The sequence below is a fragment of the Pan paniscus genome, chromosome 12 (genome assembly GCF_029289425.2).
Source record: "Pan paniscus chromosome 12, NHGRI_mPanPan1-v2.0_pri, whole genome shotgun sequence".
Taxonomy (NCBI): Eukaryota; Metazoa; Chordata; class Mammalia; order Primates; family Hominidae; genus Pan; species Pan paniscus.
Genome location: NC_073261.2, coordinates 39,138,089 through 39,154,755, shown reverse-complemented (window position 1 = coordinate 39,154,755; position 16,667 = coordinate 39,138,089). Strand labels below are relative to the sequence as shown.

Here is a 16,667-nt window from a genome sequence, read left to right as displayed (position 1 = left end):
CACCTGTGTGCCCTGCCCAGGGGTCCAAGGACCAGACTGATCAGGGCTTGCAACCACAACAGATGGTGCTCAGCCACACCACTCAGGGGCCTAAGAACTGGCCTGCCTGGTACCCCAGTTCCCAGGAAAGCCTCACCACAGCCTCTACAAACAATAGTAGCCTAAGCCACTGAGAAACTCACTGACACCACTGACATTGATTATAGCCAAATAAATCATGCAGAGTACACTATGGTGCCTACCCAGAACCACAGCAAAAGTACCCTACCCAACCAACACTATGGATATATCTATAGGAAAAAGACTTTCCCTATGAAGGCTATTCCAAAAATTGGAAGAACCAACTATTACACCAGATGCACAAATATCAACATAAGTACACAAGAAACATGAAGAAGCAAGGAAACATGACATGTGAAACACACACACATGCACACACACACTCTAATTCTTCAGTAATAGGCTCCAAAGAAAATGAAATAAATGAAATGCCTGAAAAAGGAATTCAAAATAATGATCTTAAGGATACTCAGTGAGATATGAGAACACAGATAGATAATACAAAGAAATAAGAAAACTATTCTATGATTTGAATGGAAAATTTTAAAAAGAAGTCAAAATCATAAAAAAAGAAACAAACAGGAATCCTAGAATCCTGAAACTAAAGAATTTAATGAATGAAAAAAATATATAATACAGCTTCAACAATACCAGATCAAGAAGAAAAATGAATTTCTGAATTTGAAGACAGATCTGAAATAACCCAGTCAGACCAAAAAACAAAAAATAAATAAATTAATTAAAAAGAGTAAAGAAACCTACATAACATGGAGAACACCATCAATAGAACAAACATTCAAATTTGGAAGTTCCAGAAGGAGAATAAATAGGGAAAAACAAAGAAAATCTATTTAATGAAATAATAGCTAAAAATTTCCCAAGTAAATGAAGAGATATAAACATTGACATACAGGAAGCTCAAAGGTACTCAAATAGATTCAATCCAAAAAGATCTTCCTTGAGGCACATCACAGTCAAATTGTCAAAAGTCACAGATATAGAGAGAATTCTAAAAACAGCAAGAGAAAAATGTCAAGTCACATATAAGGACATTTCTATTAGACTAACAGCATATTTCTTATCAGAAACATTATAAGTCAGGAGAGAATGGGATGATATATTCAAAGTACTGGAAGAAAAAAAAGTGTCAGCCAAGAATACTATACACAACAAAGCTATCCTTCAGAAATAGAAGAGAAAAAAAGTTTTTTTTTCCAGAAAAGCAAAACCTAAAGGAATTCATCACCACTAGACTGGCCCTACAAGAAATATTAAGGAAGTCCTACATTTGGAAGTGAAAAAACAATGTCTACCACCATGAAAACACACAAAAGTACAAAACTCACTGAGAGAGTAGACACACAAATGAGAAAAAGAAAGGAATCAAATATCACTGCAGAAAACCACCAAATTGCAAAAGTAAATAATAAGGGAGAAAGAAAGGAACAAAGGATATACAAAACAATTAGAAATCAATGAACAAAATGACAGCAGTAATTTATCACTTATCAATAATAATGTTTAATGTAAATGGTTTAAATTCCCTAACTGAAACATAAAGACAGATGGAATGAATTTTAAAAAAGACCAAACTTTATGCTGCCTACAAGAACTCACTCCACCTAGTTTCAGACACACATAGACTGAAAGTGAAGAGATGGAAAAAGATATTCCATGCAAACAGAAACCAAAATTGTCCAGAAGCAGCTATACTTATATCAGATAAAGAAGTTTTTAAGTAAAAATGTTAAAAGACACTCTTTAGTTTAATTAGATCCCATTTGTCAATTTTGGCTTTTGTTGCCATTGCTTTTGGTGTTTTAGACATGAAGTCCTTGACCATGCCCACGTCCTGAATGGTATTGCCTAGGTTTTCTTCTAGGGTTTTTATGGTTTTAGGTCTAACATTTAAGTCTTTAATCCATCTTGAATTAATTTTTGTATAAGGTGTAAGGAAGGGATCCAGTTTCAGCTTTCTACACATGGCTAGCCAGTTTTCCCAGCACCATTTATTAAATAGGGAATCCTTTCCCCATTTCTTGTTTTTCTCAGGTTTGTCAAAGATCAGATAGTTGTAGATATGTGGCATTATTTCTGAGGGCTCTGTTCCATTCCATTGGTCTATATCTCTGTTTTGGTACCAGTACCATGCTGTTTTGGTTACTGTAGCCTTGTAGTACAGTTTGAAGTCAGGTAGCGAGATGCCTCCAGCTTTGTTCTTTTGGCTTAGGATTGACTTGGCAATGCGGGCTCTTTTTTGGTTCCATATGAACTTTAAAGTAGTTTTTTCCCAATTCTGTGAAGAAAGTCATTGGTAGCTTCATGGGGATGGCATTGAATCTATAAATTACCTTGGGCAGTATGGCCATTTTCACAATATTGATTCTTCCTACCTGTGAGCATGGAATGTTCTTCCATTTGTTTGTATCCTCTTTTATTTCATTGAGCAGTGGTTTGTAGTTCTCCTTGAAGAGGTCCTTCACATCCATTGTAAGTTGGATTCCTAGGTATTTTATTCTCTTTGAAGCAATTGTGAATGGGAGTTCACTCATGATTTGGTGCTCTGTTTGTCTGTTATTGGTTATAAGAATGCTTGTGAGTTTTGCACACTGATTTTTTAGCCTGAGACTTTGCTGAAGTTGCTTATCAGCTTAAAGAGATTTAGAGCCTCTGCACAGCAAAAGAAACCACCATCAGAGTGAACAGGCAATCTACAGGATGGGAGAACATTTTTGCAATCTACTCATCTGACAAAGGGCTAATATCCAGAATCTACAATGAACTCAAACAAATTTACAAGAAAAAAACAAACAACCCCATCAACAAGTAGGCGAAGGATATGAACAGACGCTTCTCAAAAGAAGACATTTATGCAGCCAAAAGACACGTGAAAAAATGCTCATCATCACTGGCCATCAGAGAAATGCAAATCAAAACCACAATGAGATAACATCTTACACCAGTTAGAATGGCAATCATTAAAAAGTCAGGAAACAACAGGTGCTAGAGAGGATGTGGAGAAATAGAACACTTTTACACTGTTGGTGGGACTGTAAACTAGTTCAATCATTGTGGAAGTCAGTGTGGCGATTCCTCAGGCATCTAAAACTAGAAATACCATTTGATCCAGCCATCTCATTACTGGGTATATACCCAAAGGATTATAAATCATGCTGCTATAAAGACACATGCACACGTATGTTTATTGCGGCACTATTCACAATAGCAAAGACTTGGAACCAACCCAAATGTCCAACAATGATAGACTGGATTAAGAAAATGTGGCACATATATACCATGGAATACTATGCAGCCATAAAAAATGATGAGTTCATGTCCTTTGTAGGGACATGGATGAAGCTGGAAACCATCATTCTCAGCAAACTATTGCAAGGACAAAAAACCAAACACCGTATGTTCTCACTCATAGGTGGGAATTGAACAATGAGAACACATGGACACATAAAGGGGAACATCACACATCAGGGCCTGTTGTGGGGTGGGGGGAGGGATAGCATTAGGAGATATACCTAATGTTAAATGACGAGTTAATGGGTGCAGCCACCAACATGGCACATGTATACATATGTAACAAACCTGCATGTTGTGCACATGTACCCTAAAACTTAAAGTATAATAAAAAAAATTTAAAAAGACAAAGAAGGTCATTATATAATGGTAAAGGGATCAGTTGCATAAGAGGATATAACAATTGCAAATATATATGCACCCAACATTGGAGCACCCAGATATATAAGGCAAATATAATTAGAGCTAAAGAGAGAGGCAGACCCCAATACAATAATAGTTAGGGACTTCGACACCCCACTTTCAGCATTGGACAGATCACCTGGACATAAAATCAACAAAGAAATATCAAACTTAAATTCCACAATAGACCAAATGGACCTAATAGACATTTACAGAACATTTTATACATCAGCTGAAGAACAGACATTCTTCTCATGAGCACATGAAACATTTTCTAGAATACACCATATATTTGGCCACAAAACAAATCTCAACAAATAAAGAAGCAAAATCATATCAAATATTGTCTCAGACCAAAATGGTATTAAATTAGAAATCAATAACAAGAGAAACTCTGGATACTGTGCAGATAAAGGAAGCTAAATAATGTGCTCCTGAATGACTATGGGTCAATGAAAATATTAAGAAAGTCAAAAGATTATTTGAAACAAGTTAAAATGGAAGCACAACACTTCAAAACCTATGGGATACAGGAAAAGCAATACCAAGAGGGAAGTTTATAGCAATAAACACCTAATCAAAAAAGAAAGACGACTAAATAAATGACTTAATAATCTACCTCAAGGAACTAGAAAAGCAAAAACAGACCAAACTCAAAATTAGTAGAAGGGAAAAACATAATAAAAATTCAGAGAAGAACAAAGTGAAATAGAGACTAAAACAATAATCGAAAAGATCAATGAAATGAAAAGTTGGTTTTTGAAAAGATAAACAAATTTGACAAGCTATTAGAGGAACCAAGGAAAAAAGAGAGAAGACCCAAATGAAACCAGAAACAAAAAAGAAGACATTACAACTGATAACACAGAAATTAAAAGGGTCATTAGAGACTTTTATGAACTATGTGCCAACAAATGCCCACCTAGAGGAAATAGATGAATTTTTGGGCACCTATAACCTACCAAGATTGAACCAGGAAGAAATAGAAAACCTGAATAGGCCAATCATCAGTAACACTGAATAAGTACTTAAAAAAAAAATCTCCCAAAAAAGAAAAGCCCAGGGCTAGATGGCGTTACTACTGAATTCTACTAACATTTTAAAGAACAAGAATTATTTTCAAACTCCTCAAAAAAGTTGAGGAGAAGCAAATTCTTCCTAACGCATTCTATGAGGCCATTACCTTGTCACCAAAACCAAACAAGTACACAACAAACAAACAAAAACTGCAGGTCAGTTTCACTAATGAAAAATTAACATCACTGATGCAAAAATCCTCAACAAAATACTAGCAAACTAAATCTAACAACACATCAAAAAGATAATATGTCATGACCAAGTGGAATTTATTTCAGGAATACAAGGATGGTTCAACATACAAAAATCAGTAAGTGTGATACATCTCATCAACAGAATGACGGACAAAAACCACATGATCATGTCAGTAGATGCAGAAAAAGCATTTGATAAAATGTAATATTTCTTCATGATAAAAAATCTCAACAAATTAGATATAGAAGGAACACACTTCAACACAATAAAGACCATATATGAGAAACCCACTGGTAATATCATACTGAATGGGGGATGGCCACTTTCATCACTGTTATTAGATGTCATAGACAGAGCAATTAGGCAAGAGAGGAAATAAAAGGTTTCCAAATTGGAAAAAAGAGACTCAAATTATCCCTCTTTGCAGATGATATAATAGTATATATAGAAAAACCTAAAGATTTCACCAAAGAACTCTGAGCTGATAAATAAATTCAGTAATGTTGCAGGATACAAAATCGCCATACAAAAATCAGTAGAATTTTTATACACCAAAAACAAGTTGGCTGAAAAAGAAATCAAGAAAACAATCCCATTTGCAATTTCTAAAAAAACTCCATAGGTGTAAATTTAACCAAGAAGGTGAAAGATCTCTACAATGAAAATTAAAAACTGATTAAAGAAATTGAACAGAACAGACAAAAATGGAATGACATTCCATGCTCATGCATTGGAAGAATTAATATTGTTAAAATGACCAGACTGCCCAAAGCAATCTACAGATTTAATGCAATCCCTATCAAAATACCAATGGCATTCTTTACATAAATAGAAAAAACAATCCTAAAGTTCCTGTGGAACTACAAAAGACACTGAATAGCCAAAGCAATTCTTAGCAAAAATAAAAAAGCTGGAAGCATCACAATACTTGACTTCAAAATATATTACAGACCTATAGTAATCATAACAGCATGGTATTGGTATAAAAAGACACATGGGGCCGGGCACGGTGGCTCACGCCTGTAATCCCAGCACTTTGGGAGGCCCAGGCGGCGGATCATGAGGTCAGGAGATCAGGACCATCCTGGCTAACATGGTGAAACCCCGTCTCTACTAAACATACAAAAAATTAGCCAGGCGTAGTAGCGGGCGCCTGTAGTCTCAGCTACTCGGGAGGCTGAGGCAGGAGAATGGCGTGAACCTGGGAGGCGGAGCTTGAAGTGAGCTGAGATTGCGCCACTGCACTCCAGCCTGGGCGACAGAGCCAGACTCCGTCTCAAAAAAAAAAAAAAAAAAAAGATACATAGACCAGTGGAACAGAATAAAGAGCCTAGAGATGAATCCACATATTTATACCTGATTCTCAATAAAGGCACCAAGAACATACATTGGGAAAGGACATCTTCAATAAATGGTGCTGGGAAAACTGGATATCTACATGCAGAAGAATGAAACTTCATCCTTATGTCTCACCATCTTCAAAAATTAACTCAAAAAATTAAAGGCTTAAATGTAAGACCCAAAACTATAAAACCACTAGAAGAAATCATAAAGGAAACACTTCAGGATATAGGTCTAGGCAAAGATTTTACAGCTAAGACCTCAAAAGCATGGACAACTGAAACAAAAATAGACAAATGGGACTATATCAAACTGAAAAGTTTCCATACAGCAAAGGAAACAAACAAGAGGGATGAGACAACCTGGAGAACGGGAGAAAATATTTGCAAACTACTCCTCTGAAAAGGCATTGATATCCAGAATATACAAGGAACCCAAACAACTCAACAGCCAAAAGCCCAAATAATCTGATTTTAAAATGGGCAAATGATCTGAATAAACATTTCTCACAAGAAAACCAAATTGCCAACAAACATATGAAAAAAATGCTCAACATCACTAATATCAGGGAAATGCAAATTAAAAACACAAGGAGCTATCATCTCACTCCGGGAAGAATGGCTATCATCAAAAAGACAAACAAAAACAAACAAACACTGGTGAAGATGTGAAGAAAAGGGAACTCTTATACCCTGTTAGTGGGAATGTAAACTAACATAGCCATTATGGAGAATAGTGTGGAGGTTCCTCAAAAAACTAAAAATGGAACTACCATAACATCCAGCAATAATATCCAGTATTTACCCAAAGGAAAGGAAACTAGTATGTCAAGGAGATACCTATACCTCCATGTTCATTGCAACATTATTCACAACAGCCAAAAAATGGAATAATCCAAAGTGTCTATCGACATATGAATGGATAAAGAAAATGTGGTATATGTACACAGTGGAATGCTAGTCAGCCATAAAAAAATGAAATCCTGTCATTTGCAGCCACATGGATGATCCCAGAGGACATTATGTTAATGGAAATAAGGGGCACAGAAAGATAAACATCACATGTTCTCACTCTTATCTGGGAGTTGAAAAAATTGAGCTTATAAAAGGTAGAGAGTAGAACTGTGGTTATTAAGTGCTGAGTAGAGTAGTAGAGAGAGGAAGATAGGGAGAGGTTGGTTATGCATACAAAATTATAGCTCTATGGGAGGAATAAGTTATAGTATTTTGTAGCATTGTAGAGTGAATATAATTAATAATAATTTAGTGTATATTTTCAAAAAGCTAGAAGAGAAAATTCTGAATGTTTACAACATAAATAATACATGTTTGAGATGATGGATATGCTAATTACTGATTTTATCCTTACATAGTGTATACATGTATTGAAGTATTCTGTATCCCATAAATATGTACAATTATTACACATCAACTAGAAATGAAAGAAAAAATAAAAATAAAAGAAAAACGAACATTTGTGATTCATGAAAGGAGGTAAAAATAACAACGTTAATAGGAGTTTGGAAGAAGTTGATGGCAACCCTCATGGATGACTTTGAAGGGTTCAAGACTTCAGTGGGGAAAGTAACTGCAGATGTGAAAATCAGCAAGAGAACGAGAATTAGAAGTGGAGCCTGAAGATGTTACTGAATTGCTGCAATCTCATGCTAAAAGTTGAACAGCTGAAGAATTGCTTCTTATGGATCAGCAAAGAGAGCGGTTTCTTGAAATGGAATCTACTCCTTGTGAAGATGCTGTGAACATTGTCAAAATGACAACAAAGGATTTAGAACAGACATAAGTTTAGTTGATAAATTAGCAGCAGGGTTTACGAGAATTGACTCCAATTTTGAAAGAAGTTCTACTGTGGGTAAAATGCTATCAAACAGCATCCTATGCTACAGAGAAATTTTTTGTGTGTGAAAGGAGGAGTCAATGGGTGCAGCATACTTCATTGTTGTCTTATTTTGAGAAATTGCTGCAGCCAACCCAACCTGCAGCAACCACCACCTTGGTCAGTTAGCAGCCATCATTAAGGCAAAACCCTCCTCCAGTAAAAATATTACAACTTGCTGAAGGCCCAGAAGACCACTAGCATTTTTGGCAATAAAGTATTTTTATTTATCTATTTTTATTTTTATTGCGAGACAGGGTCTTGCTATGTTGCCCAAGCTAGACAGGAACTCCTGGTCTCAAGGGATCCTCCTGCTTTAGTCTACTAAGTAGCTGGAACCACAGGCATATGCCACCACACCTGGCTTTAGCAATTAAGTATTTTTATTTTTTAATTTTTAAAAATTCTTTATTTCCATAGGTTATTACTGAACAGGTGATGTTTTGTTGCATGAGTAAGTTCTTTAATGGTGATTTGAGAGATTTTGGTGTACCCATCACCCAAGCAGTATACACTGAACCCAATTTTTAGTCTTTCTTTTTTTTTTAGATGGAGTTTCGCTCTTGTTGCCCAGGCTGGAGTGCACTGGCGCAATCTCGTATCGGCGCGATCTCGTCTCATCGCAACCTCCGCCTCCCAGGTTCAAGCAATTCTCCTGCCTCAGCCTCCCGAGAAGCTGGGATTACAGGCATGCACCACCAAGCTCAACTAATTTTGTATTTTTAGTAGAGACGGGGTTTCTCCATGTTGGTCATGCTGGTCTTAAACTCCCGACCTCGGGTGATCTGCCCGCCTTGGCCTCCCAAAGTGCTAGGATTACAGGTGTGAGCCACTGCGCCTGGCCCCCAGTTCGTAATCTTTTATCCCTCACCCACTTCCCACCCTTTCCCCCTGAGTCCCCAAAGTCCATTGTGTCATTCTTATGCCTTTACATCATCATAGCTTAGCTCCCACTTATGAGTGAGAACATATGTTTGGTTTTCCATTCCTGAGTTACTTCACTAAGAATAATAATCTCCAATCTCTTCCAGGTTGCTGAGAATGCCACTAATTCATTCCTTTTTATGGCAGAGTAGTATTCCATCATATATATATGTGTGTATATACATATATGTATCATATATATGTATTTGAAATCAGGTGATGTGTATATATATACATATATATATCACAGTTTCTTTATCCACTCGTTGATTGATGGGCATTTGGGTTGGTTCCACATTATTTCAATTGTGAATTGTGCTGCTATAAACGTGTGTGCAAGTATCTTTTTCATATGACTTCTTTTCCTCTGGGTAGAAACCCAGTAGTGGGATTGCTGGATCAAATGGTAGTTCTGTTAGTTCTTTAAGGAATCTCCACACTGTTTTCCATAGTGATTGTACTAGTTTACATTCCCATCAGCAGTGTAGAAGTGTTCCCTGTTCAATGCATCCATGCCAACATCTATTATTTTTTGATTTTTAAATTATGGCCATTCTTGCAGGAGCAAGGTAGTATTGCATTGTGGTTTTGATTTGCACTTCCCTGATGATTAGTGATGTGGAGCAATTTTTCATATGTTTGTTGGCCGTTTGTATATCTTCTTTTGAGAATTTTCTATTCATGTCCTTAGCCATGACCACTTTTTGTTGGAATTTTTTTTTCTCCTTGTTAATTTGTTTGAGTTGTAGATTCTGGATATTGGTCCTTTATCAGATGTATATATTGTGAAGATTTTCTCCCATTCTGTGGGTTGTCTGTTTACTCTGCTGACTGTTCCTTTTGCTGTGCAAAAGCTCTTTAGTTTAATTAAGTTCCAGCTATTTATCTGTTTTTATTGCATTTGTTTTTGGGTTCTTGGTCATGAAATCCTTGCCTAAGCCAATGTCTAGAAGGGTTTTTCCAATGTTATCTTCTAGAATTTTTATAATTTCAGGTCTTAGATTTAAGTCTTTGATCTATCTTGAGTTGATTTTTATATAAGGTGAGAGATGAGGACCAGTTTCATTCTCCTACATGTGGCTAGCCAATTATCCCAGCACCATTTGTTGAAAAGGGTGTCCTTTCCCCACTTTATGTTTTTGTCTGCTCTGTCGAAGATCAGTTGGCTGTAAGTATTTGGGTTTATTTCTGGGTTTTCTATTCTGTTCCATTGTTCTATGTGCCTATTTTTATACCAGTACCATGCTGTTTTGGTAACTATGACCTTATAATCTAGTTTGAAATCAGGTAATGTGATGCCTCCAGATTTGTTCTTTTTGCTTAGTCTTGCTTTGGCTATGAGGGTTCTTTTTATGTTCCATATGAATTTTAGGATTGTTTTTTCCAGTTCTGTGAAGAATGATATTGGTATTTTGATGGGAATTGCATTGAATTTGTAGACTCTTTTTGGCAATATAGTCATTTTCACAATATTGATTCTACCCATCCATGAGCATGGGATGTGTTTCCATTTGCTCGCGTCATCTATGATTTCTTTCAGCAGTGTTTTGTTGTTTTCCTTGTAGAGGTCTTTTACTTCCTTGGTTGGGTATATTCCTAAGTATTTTTTTTTTGTAGCTATTGTAAAAGGGGTTGAGTTCTTGATTTGATTCTCAGCTTGGTTCCTGTTGGTGTATAAGAGAGCTACTGATTTGTGTACATTAGCAATTAAGTATTTTTAAATTAAGGTAGGTACATTGCTTTTTAGACGTAATGCTATTGCACACTTAATAGACTACAGGATAGTGTCAACATAGCTTTTATATGCACCTGGAAACAAAAAATATTTATATGACTTGCTGATTTCACTTTATTGTGGTGGTCTAGAACCAAAACTGCAGTATCTCCAAGGTAGGCCTGTACTGGAAAAGGAGTCGGGTGACCTTGAAGATGAGCCTCAACTCTATTTGTTCCATCTGTAAAATGTAGGGGAAGGCCCAACCTATCTTCTGATTCTAATATGTTACAAACATTTTAGACAATTGCTGCTTTCCGATCATCATCTACTTAACAGAGAAGCCAAGGGAACAGGAAAAAGGGCTAAAGTCACTGCTACTTGGAGATCAAGGAAAACAAATTAAATATAACATCACTAATGTGGGTACACAATTGGTAGTTAACCAATAGGTAGCAGGGACATAGTAAGGAAAGATAATTCTCATAGAAAAAATTCCAATGCTGATAATTTTCTGGAAAAACATTTATTGTTTCTTCTCCTCCTCCTCTTCCTCCTCCTCCTCCTTTTTCTTCCTTTTTTCTAGCAATAGTTTCCAATCTGCTTTGGCTATAGCAGCCTATAACACCTTAGTATTTTCTTGATTTTCCTTTTTTTTTTGAGACAGGGTCACACTCTGTTGCCCAGGCTGGAGTGCAGTAGTGTGATCACAGCTCACTGCAGCCTCAACCACCTGGGTCACAGTCTCCTGAGTAGCTGGGACTACAGACCCATGGTGCCATGCCAGGCTAATTTTTGTATTTGATGTAGAGACAGAGTTTCACCATGTTGCCGAGGCTGGTCTCAAACTCCTGGCCTCAAGGGATCTGCCTGCCTCAGTCTCCCAAAGTTCTGAGATTACCGGTGTGAGCCACCGTGCCCAGCCAATATTTGCTTGATTTTTAAACTCTTTTGGCACATGAGTATATATGACTTATGCAATTTAACGAATTAAAGAAAATTTTCTTTGTAATCCATACAATTCTATTGCCACTCCTAAGGATTTCCTCCTCCCTCCAAACCAAAACCAGACGTAGTGCTGATGTGTAATAAAACCCTGGTTTCAAGCACTTTTGACCGAGTACTGCCATCTAGTGGCAGTGAGTGTAACCAGCTTGGGTTTTTTGCTGGAACAAGGAACCAGAAAGTTTAATCTCAGGGTGCCAGTACCATGTAGGAAAGAAGGCTGTCAAACACCGCATCGGCCAACTTTCTGCCTGGTGCAGGTGGGTAAACAGAAACTCTCTTCAGTTCCACCTATGACTGCAAACAAAGTCACTGAGGCTAGTTCAGAGGTCACCTCCTCCGAGAAGGCTTCATTGAGTCTCTCACAGGCCCCTCTACTCTCTGTGATGTGCCAAGGCCTGTGCTTGCTTCCCTTAGAGCACTTCTCAGCTGGGCTATGTATGTCCCTCTGTCTGTCCCTCTCCTGCTCTCCAGACTATGGGCTTCTGGAGGGAAGAGGTCTTGTTTCACGCTTTCTTTTATATGCCTAGAGCCTGGCATATAAATAATATATACAAAATTACACATTATACATATATATATATATATAATTATACAATTTATGGAATAAAAATGAGTGAGTGACAGAGTAAATGTCCATTACTTTAATAATGTCAGTTCCAAAAGAATGCGACATCTGCTTCTCTTAAATCATTTTGTAGACGTGGCAGATGCTGCAAAGCTTTGCCTAGAGGCTCCTGCAGGAAGAGAGAGCTTCTTCCCCAGCTGCTGGGAACTGCTGGCAGAAGGTCCTCAGCTGTAACCTTCGTTGCAAATTGTGTCAGCTGAAGAAACAGCCTCGCCCAAGGCCAGCGCTCCTCCTGGGGCGGCCGTATCCAATACCTGACTAGTGTGGGAGTATAAGGGCCCACAGTTAGAGATTCACCTCTGATTCCTGAAGATGCTGTGATGTTCCTAAGGTCTGCCCTCAGGGACTTAATGTGTCTTCCTTGTGTTTCCTTCCCCAGGCCCTGAGTAATTCACCCCATCTCTGCACCTGCAGAAACATGCCCCTCCCACGGCCCAGGACACACTTCTAGTGTCCCTGCTCCTTCTGCACTCAGGCAAGCTCAGCTGAGTACTGTGGTTTAATTGGCAATGTTGTCTGTGTTTTCAACTGTTACTTTTGCCTCTGTATCCCTTTGTGTCTTGGATTGTTTCCTGGGTCTCCAGTGCCTTCCTTCCTTTCCCCTTCCTTTGACAAATAAACACCAAACTTTGTCTTGCGGAGTCTCACATTGTGAGAGATATAGAGTCCACAAGTTCTGAGTCTCCCCAACAGTGTTCGAATAAATGCTGCCCATCTTCACTTCTCAGACAGTAATTGTACCAAGGAGAGAGCTTCTAGACCAGAACCCAGCGAATTTTTTCTGTAAAGGGCCAGACAGTAAACACTTTAGACCTTGCGGCCTACATGGTCTATGTTGCCACTATACAATACTGTACTGTTGGAGTACAAAAGCAGCCATAGGCGATACTCAAATGTTCCAGTATAACTTTATTTACAAATCAGGCAGTGGGCAGGATTTGGCCCATGGATCATAGTTTGCTGATGCTGTTCTAGGCAGTCAACATCTACTTCCAGCCTGGGCTTGATCTATGGCTGTCTTGCCTGACTCACGTGTTGTCTTCCAATGAGTCTCGGCCTCTTGTAGTCTCAGGCTTGTTCTTCATGACCCAGAACTATGTCATCCAGATGTCCTGTATAGTACCTGTGTCGACTTGAAATTCACCTAAAGTTTTCCAGTCACCTGAAGTAATAAATTCTATGCTGACCTTGCCCTATTTTATGGTGAAAGGAAACCAATGACTTTCTCCAGTGTCTGGTAGTGATAAGCCTATGCAGAAGAATTAAGCCCGAGGATTGTTTTAGACAAAGTGCTAAACAAAGAGGGTTGTTTTAGACAAAGTGCTTAGGGAAATCCTTTCTAAACAGGAGAACTTTGAGCAGAAACCTGGCCGCATTAAGAGAGAAGATCTCTAGGGGAAGCCCGTTCCAGGCAGAAGGGCAAGTGAATGCAAAGATGTGAGGTGGCGATGTGTTTGTCACGTGGAGGAATAGTCAGGTGCCATGTGGCTTGAGCAGAGCGAGCAAAGGGTAGAGTGTAGGGGATTAAGTTAGACTTTAATCCTACACTTCTAACTGCCTGTGAAAATCAGCTTTCCAAAAACACATGTGCTGTAGCTCTGGTTATTTCCTGAAATATCAATCCCGGCCCGTTGTTATGAACAATGCCAAACTCTGTATTAAGAACTCATGACTTGCCCGGGTGCAGTGGCTCACACCTGTAATCCCAGCACTTTGGGAGGCTGAGACAGGCAGATCACGAGGTCAGGAGATCGAGACCATCCTGGCCAACACGGTGAAACCCTGTCTCAACTAAAAATACAAAAATATTAGCCAGGCGTGGTGGCGGGCGCCTGTAGTCCCAGCTACTCAGGAGGCTAAGGCAGGAGAATGGCGTGAACCCAGGAGGCGGAGCTTGCAGTGAGCCAAGATTGTGCCACTGCACTCCAGCCTGGGCAACAGAGTGAGACTAAAGAACTCGTAACTTCACTAGCACATTCATGAGCTTCTGTGTTGGAAATTTTTAGGTATCTGAACAAAGGCTGTTTGCAAACACTGTACTGCAAACATTGTACTGCAAACATCATATTGACATCACTCTTCTTCATCATCCATAAGAAAGTACCTGTATAAAGGGCTCCTTCTCTACCATGCCCGCAATCCATTAGCTATTTCTTTAGCCACCTTTATTGAAGGCAGCTTGTTAGCTCATTACTCTTCATTATGACAAACAAATGCATAAATTCTCTAAATACATCCACAGACCACTGGATCAGAATCACCTGGGGCACTTGTTAAAAATAAAGACTCTGGGGTCCCTCTCACTGATCATGTAAATCAGAATCTCAAGGTTGAGCTCACGAATCAGCATTTTAAATAAGCTTCCTAGGTACTTGCTACACAAAGTGTGATCCTCAGACCGGCAGCATGAGTCCCTGGGAACTTTTAGAAATGCAGAATCTGGCCAGGTGCGGTGGCTCATTCCTGTAATCCCAGCACTTTGGGAGGCCAAGGCGGTGGATCACCTGAGATCAGGAGTTCAAGACCAGCCTGGCCAACATGGTGAAACCCCATCTCTACTAAAAATATAAAAACTAGCCAGGCATGGTGATGGGCGCCTGTAATCCAGCGGAGGCAGGAGAATTGCTTGAACACAGGAGACGGAGGTTGCAGTGAGCCAACATGGTGCCACTGCATTCCATCCTCGGCAACAGAGTGAGACTCCATCTCAAAAAAAAGGAAAAAGAAAAGAAAAAAAGAAATGCAGAATCTCAGGCTCTATGCCAGGTCTAGTGAATCAGAATCCACATGTAACAAAATTCTCAGGTGTTGCCTTTGCCTATTAAAGTTTGAGAAAAACAGGCCTAGATGTTTCTTCTTACATCCTGGAGTGTGAGAACCACTGATTTAATGCTATTAAAGGGAGACAGCAGACTTTTTCAGAATAGGGTCTACACTGAGATTTGGGTCCCAGGAAATGGTTGCTTGGCTTGCCCAGTAGAAAAGGAACTTATGCAGTCTGCAGGTTCCCTTTCTGCATGTGAGACCACTTCAATCTACAAAGATTTTCTAGTTTTCAATGTATCCAACTGCAGAAGTGTGCCCCCTTTCTGAAGCTTGCAATGTCCTTGCTGACAATTGTTTTCCAGGAGTGTTTATCATGGCCACCGGTTGTGGAATTTCATGTTGGTATCAAATCCACTTTTGCAGGCTGGCTCTGTGCTGAGTTATTAGTGATATTCAGGTGGCTGGAAGTTTATGCAAGTCAATGTTGTTTTGTACGTATTTTCTTCATTCATTCAACAAGCATGCACTGAGTGTTGCTAGTTACTGTTCTAGGTGCTGAGGAGAGTGTTGAATACAAAAAATAAGGTTCCCACTCTCACAAAGCTTCCATTAGAATAGAAAGGGGGAAAAAACTAACAAGCACATGAATCTGATAGCAATAGTGGTATGAGGGCAATAAATCGGCAGCACGATAGAGTGACTATGGGCAGATGGGCTCTTCGGGTGCTCTAAGGCCACTCTGAAGTTTTAAAACTATTATCTCACTCCTAGAAAAGAGAGGTGGCCATTACACCTATCAAAACCAACATTTATTAAGAGTTCAAGTATGTGGCCCAAGGGCTGTAGGCACAGTGGTGAACGGGGCAGGCTTCTGATCTCAAGCAGTTGATGTTCCAGCAGGAGTTGGGCTGGAGGTGGGCAATAAACAAAACAAAATATAAGGAAGGCAACTTCAGGCTGCAGTAAGTGGAATAAGGAAAGAAAGAATGACGATATCATAGAGAGAAACAGGGAAGGGAGAATGATCAGGAAATGTTCATTGAGAAGGTGATGTTAATGCCGATGCCTCAGTCGTGAGAAAGAGCCCGTCATGGAAGACCCTAGGGAACAGCATTTAATTAGAAGGAACAGCAATGCCCAAAGATGTGAAAAAGCTTGGCTTGTTTTAGAAAGGAAGAAAGCTAAATACTACTCGAGCATCACAGTGGGTGACGGTTGGAGAGTTTCAAGGTGAAACTAGAGAAATCACTTGGACACACGGGCTCAGAGCTGAATGGTGGAATGGCGATGCGAATTGTGGAGGCTTTAATCACTGGTGTGCTGGGACCAGTTCTGCTGCTGGGAGAATGGACT

At 39.0% G+C, this 16,667-nt stretch overlaps 1 protein-coding gene across 3 annotated transcripts in view; it reads right to left on the bottom strand.

Annotated features, from left to right (window-relative positions):
• Nucleotides 1-16,667, bottom strand: part of FABP1 (fatty acid binding protein 1) — a 47,508-nt gene that overhangs the window by 24,957 nt on the left and 5,884 nt on the right. The window lies entirely within an intron of this gene.